We start from the raw sequence: 14363 nt of genomic DNA on the forward strand, positions 1-14363 counted from the left end.
CTCCCCCCGCCCGCACCCGTGCTATCTCGCTACTACACATGTCACACCATTCCCCCTTCCCTTATACTAGGTTTACATCATCAGTGGTCTCTCTACTCCACATACACTCTCTCCCTCTCACACACAAACGCGTGCACAAACACACACAGACACGCACAAACACCCATTTATCTGGATCCTCATCTCTCCTCATGTCCGCATGTGTATCTCACACACTCACTCTCTAATTATGTATATGTGTCTCCACGTTACACAACACAAAGCCCCATGTACATGTCTCTCACTATCCTCCAAACACATAGACACAAAGAATCTGTTATCATTGCCTCAGTCTCTAACATATCACACACGCACACTCTCTCTCTCTCTCGCAAACACGCTCAACAAGGGTTTCCCCGTGAATAACTTACCGTCTATTCATCAACAGTCGTGGCAGTACGGCGAACACGAGATGTGAAAAAGAATAAATCTACACGTGCTTAGACCACCTAGTATGACTACTAGGACTAGAGCAAGCCAAAAAGCGCGCCGTCGTCACCCCATCCTTGTCGGCGACGGGAAAATCTTTGTTTTACACAGTCGAGAAGTCATTGTGCTAAGGCCCCACATGCCGAGGCGTTGAATAGAATGTAGATGCTAGTTTACGGAAGCAAGTATCAATAATACGTTTGTATCTCCATACTTATATTTCTTCTCTTATAAAAAAACCGAGTTGGTGATGATGGTACGTGTGCCATCTTGCAATATAGACCGTCCGATCTATATCTGACATATGGAAATTAAACTAAATGATACCCGCACCCCTCTCCACATTTGCAGACAAGGCCTTCCCTCGTTCATCCTTATCTCCAACAAACCTCATTGTTAAGCAATTAAGAAAGGAAGCCTCTAGAACAAACTGGCCTGGTGGCCGCTGCCGGCGTCGTCAATCCCCATGCCTCCGCTCAGTCCGACCACCAACCACCACCACACCCCACTCCTCTTCACCTTATCTCATATTTCTCGAGATATCATTAGTTTTTACACATGGGATTACTCCCGCATGGGTCAATCACAACAAGTGTTTTATAAAAAAATGCATCTTGATGTTCTGTGCAATGCACGGATCTTGCTAGTACTCCTACACAAGACTAAGTTGGTGATGCTGGTGTGTCTGCCATCCGTCGTTTCTGACCATTAGATCTACATCTAACGATTGTGAGGTAAGTTGTTGCCTTTTCTCACCAACATCCCACTTGTCTACCAATTTGCAGAAAAACCCATAATTAGTATCTTAAAACCAACCACATCCCTCCCTGACCTCACCAAAACAGCCCAAGGAATATATTCTAATTGAAACATAATATATCTCTAGTGACATATGTATATCAAAATTAGAGTGTTTTGTACCAAGTTAGTGAATAAGTATTATTCTAATTATGATTCGTTGCAACGGACATGAACATTGCTAGTATTTCCAACCATGCATTTTTCCTAGTATTCCATAGTTTCGAGTTTTCCATCAAGATATTAGTCACTCATGGTTGATATTTACTTTCAATCATGTACACATATGCACTATGTAACTAGCCTTGCTTATTGGCTTCCAAAGCTTAACTTTCGCTCCTACTTACAATATGTAGAGTATTTAACAAAAAACTACCACTTTCAACCAGCCCTAGGAAGAATCTATTATACAAAAAATAGCAAAAACATACCCAAAATTTCTTAATCCACGCCATAAACTACCTAGTACTCCTACCGATTAGGTTCGTTTAAACCCATTTATGATAGGGTTGGCCCACAGGTCCGTGCGGACGAGGTAGCTTAAACCAACACATTTTGTTTGACCGTTGACACGAGGGACCCACATCTGACCTTCTATCCTGTTATTCCCCCTCAAATCATTATTTTTCCTGAACATTACTTCAAACAGTACTGATGCGTGTTCGCCGGTGGCGCCGGTGATGAGCGAGTTGGCCGCCGCTCCGCCGGACGGGCCGGACGCCGCGCTGGCCTCCGCACTGGTTGGCAGGCTGGCCCGAGCGTGACTCACGAGCGAGCAAGCCGCCGCGCTGGCCTTCGCTCGAGCCAGATGGCTGGCCTTAGTGCGGCACGCGCGAGCAAGCCGCCGCATTGCCGTGCCAATCTAGCTAGCAAACCTTGCAGACAAGCAGCTGGACGGAGCTATCTTGGCTAGCTAGCGGCCGCGAGCGTCGGACGGAGCTGGCATCCGGGCTGCCGCAACATGGGCTCCGCACCACCGACGGTTTTGACCTCGCCTTCTGCCGGCGGCGGTAGCTGCGTCCCATGGCCGAGGATGACTAGGTGGACGGGCCGGAGGTAGGTCACTCGAGGATTTTTGTTGGTAAGAGCATGTACAATGGTTGATAAGGTAGTCTTATCTTAAGTCTGCCACGTATGCAAGTGGTAGTAGTTTCTTGGCATTTTAGTGGTTTCTTGCATTATTAGAGCAAGTACAATAGAGCTGAGTCAGCGGCCTATAAGAAATAAACTAGTATATTTCTGCTTAGTTGGAGGAAAGAGGAGAGGAGAGAGAAGGTAAGCGGGCTCTTCGTGAAGAGCCAGCTCTAGCACGTGCTCCTAGGCACTTTGTGAGAATGAGAAGTGGGCCACATAATAAAAAAGTAGTACACTCTTTTGATCTCTTATTGTACATGTTGGCTATAAGATGGGCTGTACATGACATGGCACTGGCTTATAGCCAGCAGCTGGCTATACTATTAACCATGCTCTTAGGGGTTTCTTGTAAGGAACAATGTACGTACTACTAGCGACAAAAGGTGATTCTAGGTTGCGTTGTACTCCAACGAGTACTACTAGTGGTCGCGGGAGTGTATACCTCGTTTTGTGGGTTCGATCCCGGCCGAACGCACGGCGGCCTTTTTTTTAAATAGTACTACTACACTTCGCTCTGAGCCAATATTTTACACGGGTAGTTTGAGTTTTGAAGTCAAACGGACGTGCGGCCCCACAATCTGGGTGCACTGGACAGCCTAGCCACGTGAACGGGTTTTCCTTCCCAGCATCCCGTGGCTCGCGTGCTCGCCCTAGCCGCACCTCGCTTGCAGCTTCCAACTAGTAGCATATTTAAACTAGCGCCTCCCAATTAAGCCCGAGGAGCCGGAAAAGCCTGGCGGGGCATTGGGAACTGTGCAATATGGCTCTGTACGTAAAGTGCTCTACTACTACTCTGTAGCTTGTGGCGTTGCACGCATGGACTTCACTCCATTATCGGCTCTACTATAAAAGAAATTCCTCTTGACGTGTTTTTTTTTGAAATGGAGGCAAAAGCTTTGCTTCATCTCATTCATAAAGAAGGAACTACAAACAAAGTTCGACGAGATCCATTACACCTCCACAAATGGAAGCGAAAAGCCTAGTCTCGCTGTATCAAATAACTCAAATGTTCTGCCCCCGCAGTAACCGTCGCTGATAAACAGGCTGCTAGTGTGTGCGTGAGAGGAGCGGCTGAGTAGGCCAGCTACGTGAGAGGAGCGGCTGAATAGAGCACCAAGAGTACCCACTAGGCCACTACACAGGTGTACTTCCCCTGCATTGATAGTACAGCGATGGTTCTAGAGAACAGTAGTACCCTCCACTTCCAACTGTAGCTCCTTGGCCCTGAGATTCAAGAGTTCAAAACTGGTGCACTATACTAGACTAGACTAGAAGTACAGTACATCGCACTACTAGTTGAGAAAAGTAGTACTAGTACTGCTACAGTACGAGTACGTACTCCTCACATAATGTAAGACGTTTTTTGACACTAGTTTGCGTGTACAAAAAATGGCAAAAACATACCCAAAATTTCTTAATCCACGCCAAAAACTACTACCTAGCGCCAAAAGTTTCTTACTAGTGCTATTATTTACAGTATAATGCAATCCCATAACGTTCCATAATGCTAGTAATAGTAGTAAATAATAGCCTCACCCCTTCGCTGAGGAACGATCTACAGTTGGAAAGGACGAGGCCCTGCGGTTACTACGCTCTTATCTCCTCCTCGCCAGTTCCCCTCCCCCGAAGAGAAGGCAGTTCGTCGCTGCTCCCATGGATTCGCCAGGTGGTTCTCCTCCTCGTTGGGGCTGGGAGACCTTCGACGATGATCCTCTGGGAGAAATCGCACGCCGCTCTGACGTCCTCACCGCCGCAAGACTCGGTGCTTCCTGCACCAACTTTTTCAAGACGCTGCTTAAACAGGCTTGGGAAAAGGCCATGCTTGTTGGTCTTCCATGCGTCCTCGAGGAGAAGGTTCTTCTATGGGACAATCCTTCGAACAGTCCACCGCTCCCTGGCCATGGTTGCACGTTGACTCCGCTAGAGTTGCCGACGTTGAGAGGTAGTCGGATTTTGTCCGATGAGCAGGTCAGTAATGGAGTTTGATCATGTAGTACTTAGTTATTCCATTTCCATCTCGAAATTTCTCCGCTGCCCACCGTCTTATATATAGGTCTGGGTCGGTGCCAATGAAGATTGGCTTGCATACCTCCGGCCGGATACCACCATCATTTTGCACAACATCCACAGCAGTGCGGCCGTTCCGGTAGACCCCTTCTCCACCATTGGGATCGGCCTTCCGGACTGGCTGGGCTTGAATACGTATGATGATGCCTACATGAGATTGAAGAAGATAGCAATTGCGGACCCACCGACAAAGCGACGCGGCTACGACGATTACTGTCTCATCGCGGTGTTCGACATAAGGATTGCCATCAATGCAAGAGGCAGTAACGGCAGAGGCTGGCGCATGTTGGCGGCGGCAAATTTGTACCCCTACACGTTTGAAGACGCCGTGCGCCATCTAGGCCGCATCTTCGCGGTGACAAGCCAGGGGACTTGTTTCATCTGGTTGCCATCCTACGGTACGGGAGATTACAAACGGAATGCACAAACCATCATTTGCATCCCTAACGGTACTCCATTACTTTGCAGGGACCAGTCATCCCCCGATCAAAATAAGATCGCCGATCCTGGATGTGCATTTGCATCCACGATTCGGTCTAACCTGGAACCTTGTAGCTGACTTTGGCATATTGGGATCAACTATCTTAGCAGTCGTTACCCATGGTACCACTGATGTGCAACATGGTCACACAATCTACCACGATCGGACCGTCACCATCTACCCAGGTATTCCATTTTTTAACCCTCTCCCCTTCTCTTTCATTGTTGTACTAGTAGTATACTTTGTAGTACTAGTAGGAGTACTTTTTACCTTCCTCTATACCGGAGTAGTACTATTTGCTGCACAGTATTACTGACCGCCATATTTGAGCATAACATTATTATGCATGGACCTTGACTATGTACGTCACCATGTGTCCAGATCTGGGATGCCGCGTGTACCAGATGAACGGCGCTGAGTTCGACCCCCGTGATGCTACGTGGGTGCCGAGGAACACTCTTGGAGAGTACTCTCTTTTCATCGGGGACAGCTACCCCATTGTGAAGCGGATGCCACCTTCCGTGCACGACACGGAAGGCCTGCCATTCATGAAGCATGGTTGTGTCTTCAGTGCGCACCGCCGGATGAACGACATGCTGGGACACGCTATCCCTGATTTATGCCGCTTCAGCTAGGATGAGTCTCCATCGTGTGGAACCGGACTAGAAAGCTGCGACAATGATTCCCGTTGCCCACCGCTATGGATCGTGCCATCCATGAAGAACACCTGGGACTGGAACCTGGAGGAGGACATGTAGCCCATATATAACGTGTAAGTGGAGTACAGTAATTGTGAACGGTAGCGCTGTGAATATATGTAGACTAGTCGTGTACAAATTTATCACATGAATTGGAGATGAACTTGTGTGGCATACTGGCATTTGTCCTTTAGAACTTATTACCAGTAAATGTGTTATGTGTACGTGCAACTTGTGTGGTTGTTGCATGGGCTCCAACACGCTATTTGAGAAAAAAGGTGGCACGGCTTTGGATATACGTGACATGGCGGCATCATACAGTAGCATCATTCGCTATAGTTGTAGTACACTCCTACTAGGACGACAACTCCTATAAAACCTTGCGCTTGGCTCTTTGCCTCTTCGGGAGGTTCAACAGTTCATACTCGTGTGAACCTTGCACTTGGCTCTTCGCCTCTTCGGAAGGTCCAACAATGATGATACTACAGTACAATATGCTTCTGGCAATCTGACACCGATTGAACTGCTGCACGTCCACCGCGAGGGCGAGGGCGAGGGAGAGGGAGAGGGAGAGGGCGCTGTAGTCAAAACCCTCTCCTCGTCCTGCGAACCACCGCGCGCGTGGGCGAGGGAGAAGCGTAGTAAGCAAGCTTCTCCTTGTTCGGCGAGTTGACGGGACACATCAAAGCAGTACTAGTACTAGTCATAGTAGTCCATACTGCGTCCTTTCCGATTAATATGGCTTAATTTGAAACAAGAAAAATACACTGGCGGTCAACGTATGTAACAATACGCTCTTTACGGTCACTATATATAGTTTTGCGGCGATTATACGATCACTAGCTCATCGTAGAGCACCGTATTGCACCCTACTGACCGGCCACATAGTCGACGTGGCACTTTGTTGACTGGTTAAATTGTCACCTAGTTTCTGGGTCCCACCTGTCAGTTGGCAGAGCAAAGAAATCAGTTAAACAAAACTTTACGCAGGCGCGACACGAGTCCAACCCTTGCGCGCGAACCGCCCTGGTTGTGTATGTGAGTGCATGCACGTGTCCTCCCTCGGTCTTCCAACAAAGAGTGTACATCGGCTATAAAACAAAGAGTGTGGTACATGATGTACATCTACACTTCCAATGCATTTAGCCTTTAATCTAAATCGATATTGATTGACTAATGCACCAACTTGTGCTGTAGGTATAGGCTACATGTCTATCCTTAATTACAGCATGCAACGGCCTTCATTTAATCTTCTTATCTCAATGGTCGCATGCACACATAAGTCTGCTACTTTTGGGCGTTAATTATGCCCTGGTCAATGTGTAAATCTCTAAATGTACAGTCTTTCACGGACGCAGGGAGTAGGTTGAGCACTTGAGCGTGAGCGTGTGTGTTACGTCGTGTGCTGTGTGCCGCATGGGTGCGTGAGTGTTGCGTGCGTCCATGTGTACGTGTGAGTGTTGCATGTTGCATGCATGCATGCATGGGGCTTACTCCCTCCCATTGACATGTTCATATTTCAAGCTTCCTCTGTTCCCTCCATATGGTGATACTCCCTCTGTTCCCAAATAGTACGGAGTAAAAGCCTCCCTCTGTTCCCAAATACGGAGTATTTGTCTTTCTACAGATTTCAACAAGTGACTAGGTACGGAGCAAAATGAGTGAAGTGAGCGTAGAGGCATAGGGATACTATAGAAAGGAAGTCCTCGCGATCCATTATTCCCCATCTCGGTCAGAGAGAACTATTCAACTAGTCTTCGCAGTGAAGTGACAATACACGCTGCAGCAGATGGGACACGTAATTAATAAGCTAAACCAGCGTGTTGGTGTTACTAAATCAGCCTTACCCAGTACTGCCATCATGTTTGCCAGTAGAGCACGCTTCCGCAAATACGCCTACGCACCTCTGTCCTCCATTAACTGACATATGGGCCATGTTGTGGTAGACCCACATGTCATCGGTGTAACTATTTACACTCCGAAGGACGGTATATCCTGGTAGTAGTACTAGTAGAATTGAGATTGAATGCACTTTCTTCCCCGTCTTCCACTCTTCTTCCTCCTCTCTTCTTCTTCCTCCTCTCTTCTTCTTCCTCCTCTCTTCCCCATCGTCGGCCGCACACCATTTACCCCCGCTCACTGCTCGCCCACCCGCGCCATCTTCCTTGGTAGCTCGCGCGTACCATATCCCCCCGCTCACTGCTCGGCCACACGAGGAGAAGCTTCTTCGCTCGCCCGCCCGAATCCACTTCCCCGCTGGCTCGCAGGGACCAAAAACCCCAATGGCAGAACCGACTAACACGCAGAGCCGCAATTGGAATTCCCTCCCCGATGTTCTCTTGGAGCAGATCTGTAGTCGTATGGACCTACTCAGCACCGTCCGTCTGGCCGCATGCTCGGTGTCTTTGTACCATCTACTCGTCTGAAACCGGCCGGCTCTTTTCAAGACACCCTGCTTGCTGATGCCCGATCCTCGCAGGTGGCCCAGACACCGACTTGACGATCCTACGGAGGTTGCCGTGGTGCCCCTCGACATGCTACCACTACCCGTCCACCTGTCTTTCATGCGCGGCCACTACTGGGCGGGCATGAAGGCCAACTGGATCGTCCTCATCCACCACACTGGTAGTCCGTGGCATCTCGTGGATATCTACACCCAGCGAGAGATCACCCTTCCATCGTTGGATACCGCCGCCATCGAGCCTCGCGGCCCGCCGGACACTCCTGCCTACTACGCACGAGACGCGTCAAGCTTTTGGCTCGACCTCTGTTTGCAGAAAGTTGTAATCTGTGAAGTGCCCACACCATCAGAAGACTACATGATTACAAGCTCATTGCCTTGTTCAACATGGGATTAGTCTATCTGGAATCCGGTCGCCATACATGGTTATGGCTCATCATCAATCCTGTTGAGGCAACATTTTTGTCTGATGCTATAGTGCACGATGGCATCGTTTACGCGGTCGACGCACAGAATGGCTGCCTATACTGGTGGAATCTATCATCGTGTAATTGTTCTATCTCATCTCATCTTTACCTTATGAATACGACTGCCTGTTCATTTGTTACAAATTTAGAATGCATAGCATGTCTATAACCACATCATTGCTATATGTTCCTCTCATTTCCTAGATTTTTATGACCACACATGTTATTGTTAGAGTTGATATGAGAACAATTGGCATCTAATGATTGTTAGAATACATATTATGAGCATAACATCATGATTGCTATATGTTACTCTCGTTTACAAGATTTTTATAACAACGCATGTTATTGCTTAGAGTTGATATGAGAACAGTAGTAGTAAGTGCTATGGTAGAATATGAGTAGGCGCTGTCATAGTTGTTTTCCTCTCATTGTTACATGATGTTTGAACCATGACATATTGCTAGAATATGAAAGCCATTGGCTTATTTTTTTAACTTGGGGTATGATTATGACCACGGCATTGCAATTCTCTGTCTATGATATGTGTCACTGTTATAATAATCTTAATTCCACACATACTCTGAACATGATTGTTTATTTTTGTCCTTTTGGTCTCCAATTTGAATTGTTGCAGCAAACGCAAATGCGCTGGCCTTCATGATTCCAGGACCTGGAATCATACCAGCCGATGGGTGGTGGTTTATCGCTCGTTTAGCTGACGGCGGTCATTTGATGCTCATTCGCATGTACCAAATTGACCAAACCATTACATCAAACCACATGCAGTACAATGCATGGGGCGTTCGTGACATTGATGGCTATGGCTGCTTCGTGTTCGAGAAAGATCCCAGCTCCGTTGGGCCAGGCGTATTCAACTGGAGGCGGGTTTACAGCCTCGGCAACCACTCCTTGTTCCTCGGGCTCAATTATCCGATCATCCAACCAGTCATCGATCATATCACCGGCGATGATTACTGTGCTATGCAACTTCCATTCGCGAGGGGGGCTGTGTTTACACATCATACCATGGGTTTCATGAATCACCATATCCAGAGATTCGTCGACACGGCTTGTTGCCAGATAATCTTCAGTGTGTGAAAGGCATCAAGCTTCCATGCGATGGATGGCTTTTGCAAACCCAACATGCGGCGATGTGGTTCATGCCAACAGCAAATATGCACAACTTGATTCGTGCTGATATCCAGACTGAGCCATGTATTCTGCTGTTGTAGCACGACCCTCTTTTGTTGGATATTATGTACTGTTGTTAGTTTGAAGCACTCCTCTGGTTTGAAGGATAGATACCTTCCTGGGATCAAGTGCATCCTAACTCACCTGCGTAGGATGTACTGATAATGATGATGGAGATGTTGTGCAGAAGCCATATATATATATATATATATATATATATATATATATATATATATATATATCAGTTAGGCTTCAAGTGCGTACTTGTTAGTTAAACCTATGTGTAAATTGTGACACTAAATATGACTAGTAAGTAGTACAGTAGCAGTACTAGTATACGTCGGTCAAATTATTCATCATGTCCACACATTGAATTGACGTGACAACACGCTGCGCGTGAGGTGACACAAGAATCCCGGCGGCGTGTTCAGGTATTCTGGACTTCAGATTTGGAGGACCACTTATTTGTCGAAATCTTTCATCATTCACTTAAAACAGTCGATTGATCATACATTGAGTACCATATAACTGGAATTACCGATGCAAGTCGAAGAAGGATTGGCCGGTGCTGCCGGCTGGCGTCAAGTTCGATCCCACGGATCAGGAGCTGATCGAGCACCTTGAGGCCAAAGTCAGTGCTCACAGCGCGAGATTTCAGTCTCTCATTGATTTGTTCATACCAACCATCGACAGCGAGCACGGCATATGCTACACCCAACCTGAGAAACTTCCAGGTAAGACACCGATCGGCCGTCTACTTGCACAAACATATTCCTTTGTTTATAGCTCTATTTTTCTTTTTAGACGCAGACCTGGTGAAGCAATTACAATTTGACAGTTAATAAAAAGTGAAACAAGTGACTGCAACATGCCAAAGATGTTATGAAAATGCCAGCTAGGTACACTAAAACCTGTATTCCACAATACTGCAGGTATCACACTGAGTGGCCTAAGGAAGCATTTCTTCCAACGCAATTCTAGGGTGTTCAAAAGGGGCACGTGGACGCATCGCAAGATACAGTCGGAGTGCAGCATGCACGCGATGTGGCACAAGACCGACAATACCTTGCCGGTGATGGTCAACGGCCGGCAGACGGGCAGCAAAAAAGGTTCGGGTGCTGCACACCAACAAGAACTTCGACCAGCAGAGGACCAACTGGGTGATGCACCAGTACCACCTCGGGGACCTGGAGCAAGAGAAGGAGCGGGAGCTGGTCCTCTGCAAGATTTTCTACCAGACGAACACTAGGGCTAGGAGTAAAAAGATTATAAGTTAGTTTGGTATTGGTAGTTGTACTACCTTGTCGTCCGCAAGTTGGTATTGTTGTTAACGATCTTTTGGTATGAACTTGCATTTGCTTCCAACCATCATGTCGAGGGTCGACGTGGATACAAAGCTGAATCATTTGTTTCGAAACGAATTTCCAGGCACCTGATTTTTATTTGATGGGTAGCATAAGCACCCACCGTTCGAATTCCCAGTTCTCCAATTTTTTCGAAACAAGTGCATGCACTTATTATCACGATAAAAAAACAATATCCGTGCTGCATCCCAGTTATCAATCTGTGCTTGCAGAATTCTCTCGTTTATTGAGCACGTATATTGTTTTTTCAGGTCGAGCAAGTTTCAACTGGGTTGTAGACTGCCCCGGGTTGGTTTTGTTTTTAACAGGCCCAGCCCATGACGACAACGGGGCACAAAGATCCAGAAGGTATCTACTGGCCTCTGGCCCGCCAGCGTTAGTTATATTTTGTCTTACAACATCCGCAGGCAGTTTTTTTACTGAATCAAACACACAGCCCAGTTCTATTTTCCTCTTGAAACGCATGTCCTACATCCGTTTTCTAATCTCTACCTATAGTTTTACTAGTTCATATACACGTATCATTATATTGAAAACACATAAAATTCCCTTTTCATATTTACATCCTTATTTTTGTTGTTTTTTCCCACCCAGCGTTGTATTTCTTACCACTGGTTTTCCCTTAAACCAACTCAATTGTCCCACGTCTTATTTGCTTACAAAAACAAAACAATTTTTTTGGCAAATCAATAAGTTCTTAAAAAATGTTTATCATTTCGGGATTACAACAGTTCGGACTCCACCGAAATATGCAAAATAAGGTTGAACTTTTTGACCGTGGTCCTGGGTAGAAAATGGGCTGTAATAAATTACTTAAGAATTAGCAAATGGGATGCAAATTATAAAAAATAGTAAATGGGCTTTATGTTGTCTGCCACAGATTTGGAGGCTGACTTGTGGGCCTACTAAGTTCATGCGTACACAAGGTTTCTCAAAAAAGAAACTTAGTCAACAATCGACTCCCGTGTCGCATGCTCCTGCCTCCCGTGGCCGGCTGTGCTGCCGCGGAGGCCTCACCGTCCCCATACTACTCCCACCGCTGGCCAGGCCATCCCTCCACTCACCCACTCCCCCTGTTATTCTGCGGCGATGGCAACCTCACACCGCAGCCGAACCAGTGAACCCTCGTACTCCTCTCCGCGTGGGCATCCACTGCCGCGTCTTCCCCGGCTCCGCGTCGTCCCCTTCCTAGGCCTCGCCGTCGTCCACCGCCGTGGTGCTCTCGGCGCGGCGTGGTCAATGTGGTCAACGACCGGCTTCCATCGGAAGAGTACTGTACGTGGAGAGGCTGACAGCTGGGTCCACGGCAGCCGCAAGGAAGTGCCTCCTTATTACGCGCAAAATAATTATTCCTCCACCTGACAGCAGGGACCCACCGGACGGGCCACCAGTATTTCATGGAAAAAACGTTTCCCCCCTGACTGCTGGGACCCACCGGACGGGCCACCGTATTTCGCGAATAAAACGTTTGCCCTTGACTGCTGGGACCCACCGGACGGACCACCGTATTTCGCGAATAAAACATTCCCCCCGCTGTCAGCTCAGACCCACCGGAAGTGCCTCCTTATTACGCACAGAAAAATGAATACTCCCCCTGCTAGCTAGGACCCACCATGGTGGGAGGCTGACTTGTGGGCCTACTAAGTTGACGGGGACGGAGGGCTTTGTCAACTTAATCAATATGAATGATTCTAGCTCCAGTGACCGTACGATGTCCATCCAACGGCCGTCGTGCTTCTTCAATCTCTGCTCTTCCTGCTCCAGCCGCTCAAACAAGCACCGGCGGGACTGCCTGCTCCCTCCTCCCCGCGGCCGGCTTTGCTGCCACGCAGGCCTCACCGCCCCACCGTACTCCCAATGCTGGCCTAGCCATCCCTCTACTCACCCACACCTGCTGTTATTCTCCGGCGATGGCAGACGAACTAGTAAACCCTCGTACAGTCGTACTCCCCTCCGCGTGGGAAACAACTGCCGAGTCTTCCCTGCCTCCGTGTCGTTCCCTTCCTAGGCCTCGCCGTCGTCCACCGCCCTGGTGCTCTCGGCGCGGCCTGGTCAACGTGGTCAACGACCGACATACATCTGAAGTGGACTGTATGTGGAGAGGCCGACAGCTGGGTCCACGGCCGCACGCAAGGAAATTCCTCCTTATTACGCGCGAAATAATGATTCCTCCACCTGACATCAGGGACCCACCTAAAGGGCCTCTGTATTTCACGAAAAAAACGTTACCGTCGCTGTCAGCTCAGACCCACTAGCTATATCTTCGCACGCAAGGAAGTGCCTCCTTATTACGCACAAAAAATGAATACTCCCCCTGTTAGCTGGGACCCAGTATAGTGGCAGGCTGACTTGTGGGCCTACTAAGTTGACGGGGACGGAGGGCTTTGTCAACTTAGTCAATATGCACGATTCTAGCTCCAGTGACCGTACGATGTCCATCCAACGGCCGTAGTGCTTCTTCAACCTCTGGTCTTCTTGCTCCAGCCGCCCAAACTAGCGCCGGTCGTACCTTGTGCTCCTGCCTCCCGTGGCCGGTTGCGATGCGGCGGAGGCCTCACCGCCCCCTACTACTCCCACTGCTGGCCAGGCCATCCCTCTATTCACCCACACCCCCTGTTATTCTGCGGCGACGGCAGCCTCACACCGCAGCAAACCAGTGAACCCTCGTACTCCTCTACGCGTGGGCATCCACTGCCGCGTCTTCCCTGGCTCCGCGTCGTCCCCTTCCTAGGCCTCGCCGTCGTCCACCGCCCTGGTGCTCTCGGCGCGGCGTGGTCAACGTGATCAAGGAACGGCTTCCATCGGACGTGGACTGTACGTGGAGAGGCTGACAGCTGGGTCCACGGCCGCAGCAAGGAAGTGCCTCCTTATTACGTGCAAAATAATTATTCCTCCACCTGACAGCGGGGACCCACCGGACGGGCCACTGTATTTCGCGAAAAAAACGTTTCCCCCCTGACTGCTGGGACCCACCAGCTACACCTTCGCACGCAAGGAAGTGCGTCCGGGCAAAAAAAAACGATTCGCCCCCCCCCTGACTGTTGGGACCCACCAGCTACATCTTCGCACGCAAGGAAGTGCCTGACAGTCGGGACCCACCTGGTCGAAGCGTACGTAGCATTGTCATTCTGGTCGCGAACGTGTACGTACATATATACTGGTGGATGTAGAGGCGCGCACGTGTCGTAGTAGAGGCGCGTACGTGTCGTAGTAGAGGCGCGCACGTAGCAT

Source organism: Aegilops tauschii, chromosome 3, assembly GCF_002575655.3.
Source record: "Aegilops tauschii subsp. strangulata cultivar AL8/78 chromosome 3, Aet v6.0, whole genome shotgun sequence".
Taxonomy (NCBI): Eukaryota; Viridiplantae; Streptophyta; class Magnoliopsida; order Poales; family Poaceae; genus Aegilops; species Aegilops tauschii.